The following is an 8,069-nucleotide window of genomic DNA, read 5'->3' on the forward strand; positions in this document are numbered from 1 at the left end:
CCCAGTCACCTCGTCTCGATCCCCTCCCCCCAACCTATCTAGTTTAAATTCTCCCCAGTAGCCTTAGCCAACCTTCCCATAGAACCATAGAACCATAGAAAATTACAGCTCAGAAACAGGCCTTTTGGCCCTTCTTGTCTGTGCCGAACCATTTTATGCCTAGTCCCACTGATCTGCACTTGGACCATATCCCTCCACACCCCTCTCATCCATGAACCCGTCCAAGTTTTTCTTAAATGTTTACCACTTTATCCGGCAGCTCATTCCACACTCCCACCACTCTCTGCGTGAAGAAGCCCCCGCTAATATTCCCTTTAAACTTTTCTCCTTTCACCCTTGACCCATGCCCTCTGGTTTTTTCTCCCCTAGCCTCAGCGGAAAAAGCCTGCTTGCATTCACTCTATCTATACCCATCAAAATCTTATACACCTCTATCAAATCTCCCCTCAATCTTCTTCGCTCCAGGGAATAAAGTCCCAACCTATTCAATCTCTCTCTGTAACTCAGCTTCTCAAGTCCCGGCAACATCCTTGTGAACCTTCTCTGCACTCTTTCAATCTTATTTACATCCTTCCTGTAACTAGGTGACCAAAACTGTACACAATACTCCAAATTCGGCATCACCAATGCCTTATATAACCTTACCATAACACTCCAACTTTTATACTCGATACTCCGATTTATAAAGGCCAATGTACCAAAGGCACTCTTTACGACCCTATCCACCTGTGACGTCACTTTTAGGGAATTCTGTACCTGTATTCCCAGATCCTTCTGTTCAACTGCACTCTTCAGAGTCCTACAATTTACCCTGTACGTTCTACTTTGGTTTGTCCTTCCAATGTGCAATATCTCACACTTGTCTGCGTTAAATTCCATTTGCCATTTTTCAGCCCATTTTTCTAGTTGGTCCAAATCCCTCTGCAAACTTTGAAAACCTTCCTCACTGTCCACTACACCTCCAATCTTTGTATCATCAGCAAACTTGCTGATCCAATTTACCACATTATCATCCAGATCATTGATATAGATGACAAACAACAATGGCCCCAACACTGATCCCTGTGGCACACCACTAGTCACAGGCCTCCACTCAGAGAAACAATCCTCCACAACCACTCTCTGGCTTCTTCCATTGAAAGAAGTCTCACAACACCAGGTTAAAGTCCAACAGGTTTATTTGGTAGCAAATACCATAAGCTTTCGGAGCACTGCCCCTTCGTCAGATGGAGTGGAAATGTGCTCATCTTCTTGGAGATCCTCTCCACTTGGAGCCGGCAGCCGGCAGCTGGCAAACTGCCGGCTCCAAGTGGAGAGGATCTCCAAGAAGATGAGCACATTTCCACTCCATCTGACGAAGGGGCAGTGCTCCGAAAGCTTATGGTATTTGCTACCAAATAAACCTGTTGGACTTTAACCTGGTGTTGTGAGACTTCTTACTGTGTTCTTCCATTGAGCCAGTGTCTAATCCAATTTACTATCTCCCCATGTATACCGAGCGACTGAACCTTCCTAACTAACCTCCCATGAGGGACCTTGTCAAAGGCCTTGCTGAAATCCAGGTAGACAACATCCACCGCCTTCCCTTCATCCACTTTCCTGGTAACCTCCTCGAAAAACTCTAATAGATTGGTCAAACATGACCTACCACGCACAAAGCCATGTTGACTCTCCCTAATAAGTCCCTGTCTATCCAAATATTTGTAGATCCTATCCCTTATCACACCTTCCAATAACTTCCCACCACCGACGTCAAACTTACTGGCCTATAATTTCCCGGATTTCTTTTGGAACCTTTTTTAAACAACGGAGCAACATGAGCCACCCTCCAATCATCCGGCACCTCCCCCGTGAATACTGACATTTTAAATATGTCTGCCAGGGCCCCTGCAAGTTCAACACTAGCTTCCCTCAAGGTCCGTGGGAATACCCTGTCCGGTCCTGGGGATTTATCCACTCTGATTTGCCTCAAGACAGCGAGCACCTCCTCCCCTTTAATCTGTAAAGGTTCCATGACCTCGCTACTTGTTTGCCCTATTTCCGTAGACTCCATGCCCGTTTCCTCAGTAAATACGGATGCAAAAAAACCATTTAGTATCTCCCCCATCTCTTTTGGTTCCATACACAGTCTACCACTCTGGTCTTCAAGAGGACTAATTTTATCCCTCACTATCCTTTTGCTCCTAACATACCTATAGAAGCTCTTTGGATTTTCCTTCACTCTGTCTGCCAAAGCAACCTCATGTCTTCTTTTAGCCCTCCTGATTTCCCTCTTAAGTAGCTTCTTGCACTTTTTATACTCCTCGAGCATCTGATCTGTTCCTTGCTGCCTGTACATTTCATACAACTCTCTCTTCCTCTTAATCAGTGTTACAATCTCCCTCAAGAACCAAGGTTCCTTATTCCTATTTACTTTGCCTTTAATCCTGACAGGAACATACAAACTCTGCACTCTCAAAATTTCTCCTTTGAAGGCCTCCCACTTTCCATTTACATCCTTACCAGAGAACAGCCTGTGCCAATCCACACTTCCCAGATCCCTTCTCATTTCATCAAATTTAGCCTTTTTCCAGTTCAGAACTTCAACCCGAGGACCAGATCTATCCTTATCCACGATCAGGTTGAAACTAATGGCATTATGATCACTGGATCCAAAGTGTTCCCTCACACTCACATCCATCACCTGCCCTAACTCATTTCCCAATAGGAGATCCAATATCACATCCTCTCTAGTTGGCACCTCTATATACTGATGTAGAAAATTCTCCTGAACACATTTTACAAACTCTACCCCGTCTAAACCTTTAACAGTATGCAAGTCCCAATCTATATGTGAAAAATTAAAATCCCCTACTATCACAACTTTGTGTTTCTTGCAGTTGTCAGCTATCTCTCCGCTGATTTGCTCCTCCAATTCTCGCTGACTATTGGGTGGTCTATAATACAACCCCATTAATGTGGTCATACCTTTCCTGTTTTTCAGCTCCACCCATAGGGCCTCTGTAGACAAGCTCCCTAATCTATCCTGCCTGAGTACCGCTGTAACATTTTCCCTGACCAACAATGCCACCACCCCCCCACCTTTTATCTCTCTGCCTCTATCCTGCCTGAAACATTAGAACCCTGGAACATTGAGCTGCCAGTCCTGCCACTCCTGTAGCCAAGTTTCACTAATGGCTATAATGTCATATTTCCATGTGTCAATCCACGCCAATTCCCGCCAGGACATTGGTCCCCCTGGGATTCAAGTGCCACCCATTTTTTGTGTACAGGTCACACCTGCCCCATAAGAGGTCCCAATGGTCGAGGAACCTGAATCCCTGCCCCCTGCACCAGTCCCTCAGCCACACATTCATCCTCCACCTCACTCCATTTCTGTCCTCACCTTCCTGTGGCACAGGCAGCAATCCTGAGATTACTACCCTTGCTTTCCTTCTTCTCAGCTGTCTTCCTAATTCCCTATACTCTCTTTTCATGGCCCCTTCCCCCTTCCTACCCACATCAGCGGTACCAATATGTACCGCTACCTCGGTCTCTTCTCCCTCCCACATCAGGATTTCTGGGACTCGCCCAGCGACAACCTGGATCCCGGCCCCAGGGAGGCAGACCACCATCCGAGACTCCCACCTGCCTCCGCAAAAACATCTGTCCGACCCCCTTACTGTTGAGTCCCCGATCAACACTGCCGTCCTCCGCTTTTCCTTAGCCTTCTGAGTTACAGGGCCGGACTCCACTCCGGAGACACGGCCACTACTGCTTCCCCCAGGCGGGCTGTCCCCCCCAGCAGTACTCAGGCAGGAGTACTTGTTGTGTAGGGGCACATCCACTGGGGTGCTCTCTGTCACCCGAGCTTTCCCCTTCCTGGCTGTTACCCACTTGTCTGACTCCCGTGGCCCTGGTGTAACCATGTTTCTGTAACTGGTATCAATTGTCTGCTCAATCTCCCTCATCAGACGAAGGTCATCGAGCTCCAGCTCCAGCTCAATTACCCGGTCCTGTAGGTGCTGCAACTCAATGCACCTGGCGCCGATATGGGTGTCCGGGAGGCTAGGAGTCTCCAGGACCTCCCACCTCATACACCCAGAACAACAAACTGGCCTCACACTCATATTTGACCCTTTTTTACAAGGCACACAGAGAAAAGTTAAGAATTAAATAACTAAGATTTGAAACTCACCCTTGCTTGCCCTTTCCGCCTAAGCCCTGTGACCAAAACCCTTACAATTCACACTCTGCTTCCCACTCACTCCACTGCCCGCTCCCGACGCTGCCGCTGTATACTGCGGCCTCCCTTTTATACTTCGCACGCTTTTTAAAAACTACAAAATGTCCGCCCACATGACCCCGCGCCCGGTCTACTTTCGGTTTAAACGTAAACTTTTAAATGACTACAACCCTGCGAAAAAAATAAATAATTAAAGTCGCTCCCTTACCCTTGTTACTGTAACCACCAAACACTCCTCTCTCCCACCAAACAGAAGGCAGCACAGAGATCACAGCATCGTTGTGAAAGAGTCTGGGGTTTGGACAGAGGGGAGTCAGATAGTATTGGGCTGAGTTGGGTTGGGGGTTAGGTCTGGCGGGTGGGGGGGGGGGGTGGTGGTGGGGGGAGTTGAACTGTTTCGGATTGAGGGGTATCAAGTCAGGGGGTCAGAGTGGGAATTCTGTGGAGGAGTACTTAGTGTGGGTGTGGAATGCAGGGGAAGTCCCATGTGGGAATCAATTTCGTATTTAAAATAGATGCTGAAGTTAGAAGTGGTAGACCACTGGCAGAAGTCAGGAACCCTGGATGACTCGGGATATTGAGGCCCTGGTCAAGAAGAAGAAAGAGGCACATGGCGTGCATAGGCAGCTGGGATCAAGTGAATCCCTTGAAGAGTATAGGGGGTATAGGAGTAGAATTGAGAGAGAAATCAGGAGGGCAAAAAGGGGACACAAAACTGTTTTGGCAGATAAGGCAAAGGAGAATCCAAAGAGCTTCTACAAATACATAAAGGGCAAAAGAGTAACAAGGGAGAGAGTAGGGCCTCTTAAGGATCAACAAGGTCATCTATGTGCGGATCCACAAGAGATCGGTGAGATCCTAAATGAATATTTCTCATCAGTATTTACTGTTGAGAAAAGCATGGATGTTAGGGAACTTGGGGAAATAAATATTGATGTCTTGAGGAGCGTACATATTACAGAGAAAGAGGTGCTGGAAGTCTTAAAGCGCATCAAGGTAGATAAATCTGCGGGACCTGATGAGGTGTATCCCAGGACGTTGTGGGAGGCTAGGGAGGAAATTGTGGGTCCCTTAGCCGAGGTATTTGAATCATCGATAGTCACGGGTGAGGTGCCTGAAGATTGGAGAGTGGCAAATGTTGTGCCTTTGTTTAAAAAGGGCTGCAGGGAAAAGCCTGGGAACTACAGGCCAGTGAGCCTCACATCTGTGGTGGGTAAATTGTTGGAAGGTATTTTGAGAAACAGGATCTACAGGCATTTAGAGATGCAAGGACTGATTAGGGACAGTCAGCATGGCTTTGTGAGTGGAAAATCATGTCTCACAAATTTGATTGAGTTTTTTGAAGGGGTAACCAAGAAGGTAGATGACGGCAATGCAGTTGATGTTGTCTACATGGACTTTAGCAAGGCCTTTGACAAGGTACCGCATGGTAGTTTGTTGCATAAAGTTAAATCTCACGGGATCCAGGGTGAGGTATCTAAATGGATACAAAATTGGCTTCTTGACAGAAGCCAGAGGGTGGTTGTAGAGAGTTGTTTTTCAAGCTGGAGACCTGTGACCAGCGGTGTGCCTCAGGGATCAGTGCTGGGTCCACTGTTATCTGCCAAAACTCTATAACAACCGAGGGGGGAGATAATAAAGCTGCTTTTGCTGGCTTTTATCTGAAAATTTTAAACAAATGTTGATGTTTCTCAGATTTTACCACTGATTACATTGCTCATTGGAGTAATGAAGGGACTTTCTGAGAGCTCTTGACCAGTCGGGGCTAATTTGAACTTGCTCCAGATTAATTTCAAATTTCCATTTCCGCTGCCAAAGTGAAAAATCAATCCATCAATGTATCAGGTGTAAGAGCTCCCGGAGGGGAAAGGACAGTGTGTGACCCACTGTACCACCCAGTCCCAAGGGGGAAAGGACAGTGTTACACACTGCACACCCAGTGCCAGAGGGGGAAGGACAGTGTATGACCCACTGTTCCACCCAGTCCCAGGGAGGAAAGTACAGTGTGTGACCCACTGTACACCCAGTCCCAGAGGGGGAAAGGACAGTGTGTGGCCCACTGTACTACCCAGTCCCAGGAAGGAAAGGACAGTGTGTGACCCACTGTACACCCAGTCCCAGAGGGGGAAAGGACAGTGTGTGACCCACCGTGCCACCCAGTCCCAGAGGGTGAAAGGACAGTGTGTGAATCACTGTACACCCAGTCCCAGAGGGGGAAGGGACAGTGTGTGACTCACTGTATCACCCAGTCCCAGAGGGGGAAAGGACAGTGTGTGACCCATTGTACCACCCAGTCCCAGAGGGGGAAAGGACAGTGTGTGACCCACTGTCCTACCCAGTCCCAGAGGGGAAAAGGACAGTGTGTGACTCACTGTATACCCAATCCGAGAGGGGGAAGGACAGTGTGGGCATACTGTATGACCCAGTCCCAGAGGGGGAAAGGACAGTGTGTGACACACTGTACCACCCAGTCCCAGAGGGGGAAAGGACAGTGTGTGACTCACTGTACACCCAGTCCCAGAGGGGGAAAGGACAGTGTGTGACCCACTGTACCATCCAGTCCCAGAGGGGGAAAGGACAATGTGTGACCCACTGTACCGCACAGTCCCAGAGTGGAAAAGGACAGTGTGTGACTTACTTTATCACCCAGTTCCAGAGGGGGAAAGGAAAGTATGGACCCACTTGTATCACCCAGTCCCATAGGGGGAACGGACAGTACGTGACATACTGTACCACCCAGTTCCAGGGAGGAAAGGACAGTGTGTGACCCACTGTACACCCAGCCCCAGAGGGGGAAAGGACACTGTGTGACCCACTGTACCACTCAGTCCCAGGGAGGAAAGGACAGTGTGTGACCCACTGTACACCCAGCCCCAGAGGGGGAAAGGACACTGTGTGACCCACTGTACACCCAGTCCCAGAGGGAGAAAGGACAGTGTGTGACACACTGCAGCACCCAGTCCCAGAGGGGAAAGGACAGTGTGTGACCCACTGTACCACCCAGTCCCAGAGGGGAAAGGACAGTGTGTGACCCACTGTACCACCCAGACCCAGAGGGGGAAAGGACAGTGTGTGACCCACTGTACCACACAGTCCCAGACTCACTGTACCACACAGTCCCAGAGGGGGAAATGACAGTGTGTGACACAATGTACACCCAGTCCCAGAGGGGGAAAGGACAGTGTGTGACCCACTGTACCACCCAGTCCCAGAGGGGGAAGGACAGTGTGTGACCCACTGTACCACCCAGTCCCAGAGGGGGAAAGGACAGTGTGTGACTCACTGTATCCCCAATCCGAGAGGGGGAAGGACAGTGTGGGCACACTGTACGACCTGTTCCCAGAGGGGGAAAGGACAGTGTGTGACCCACTGTACCACCCAGTCCCAGAGGGGGAAAGGGCAGTGTGTGACCCACTGTACCACCCAGTCCCAGAGGGGGCAAGGACAGTGTGTGACCCACTGTACTACCCAGTCCCAGAGGGGAAAAGGACAGTGTGTGATTTACTGTATCACCCAGTCCCAGAGGGGGGAAGGACAGTGTGTGATTTACTGTATCACCCAGTCCCAGACTGGTAAAGGAAAGTATGTGACCCACTTGTATCTCCCTGTCCCATAGCGGGAATGGACAGTGTGTGACACACTGTACCACCCAGTTCCAGGGGGGAAAGGACAGTGTGTGAATCACTGTACACCCAGTCCCAGAGGGGGAAAGGACACTGTGTGAACCACTGTATCAGCCAGTCCCAGAGGGGGAAAGGACAGTGTGTGACCCATGTGTACCGTCCAGTCCCAGAGGGGGAAAGGACAGTGTGTGACACACTGTACACCCAGTCCCAGAGAATGA

This window comes from Mustelus asterias, chromosome 5 (assembly GCF_964213995.1).
Source record: "Mustelus asterias chromosome 5, sMusAst1.hap1.1, whole genome shotgun sequence".
Classification (NCBI taxonomy): Eukaryota; Metazoa; Chordata; class Chondrichthyes; order Carcharhiniformes; family Triakidae; genus Mustelus; species Mustelus asterias.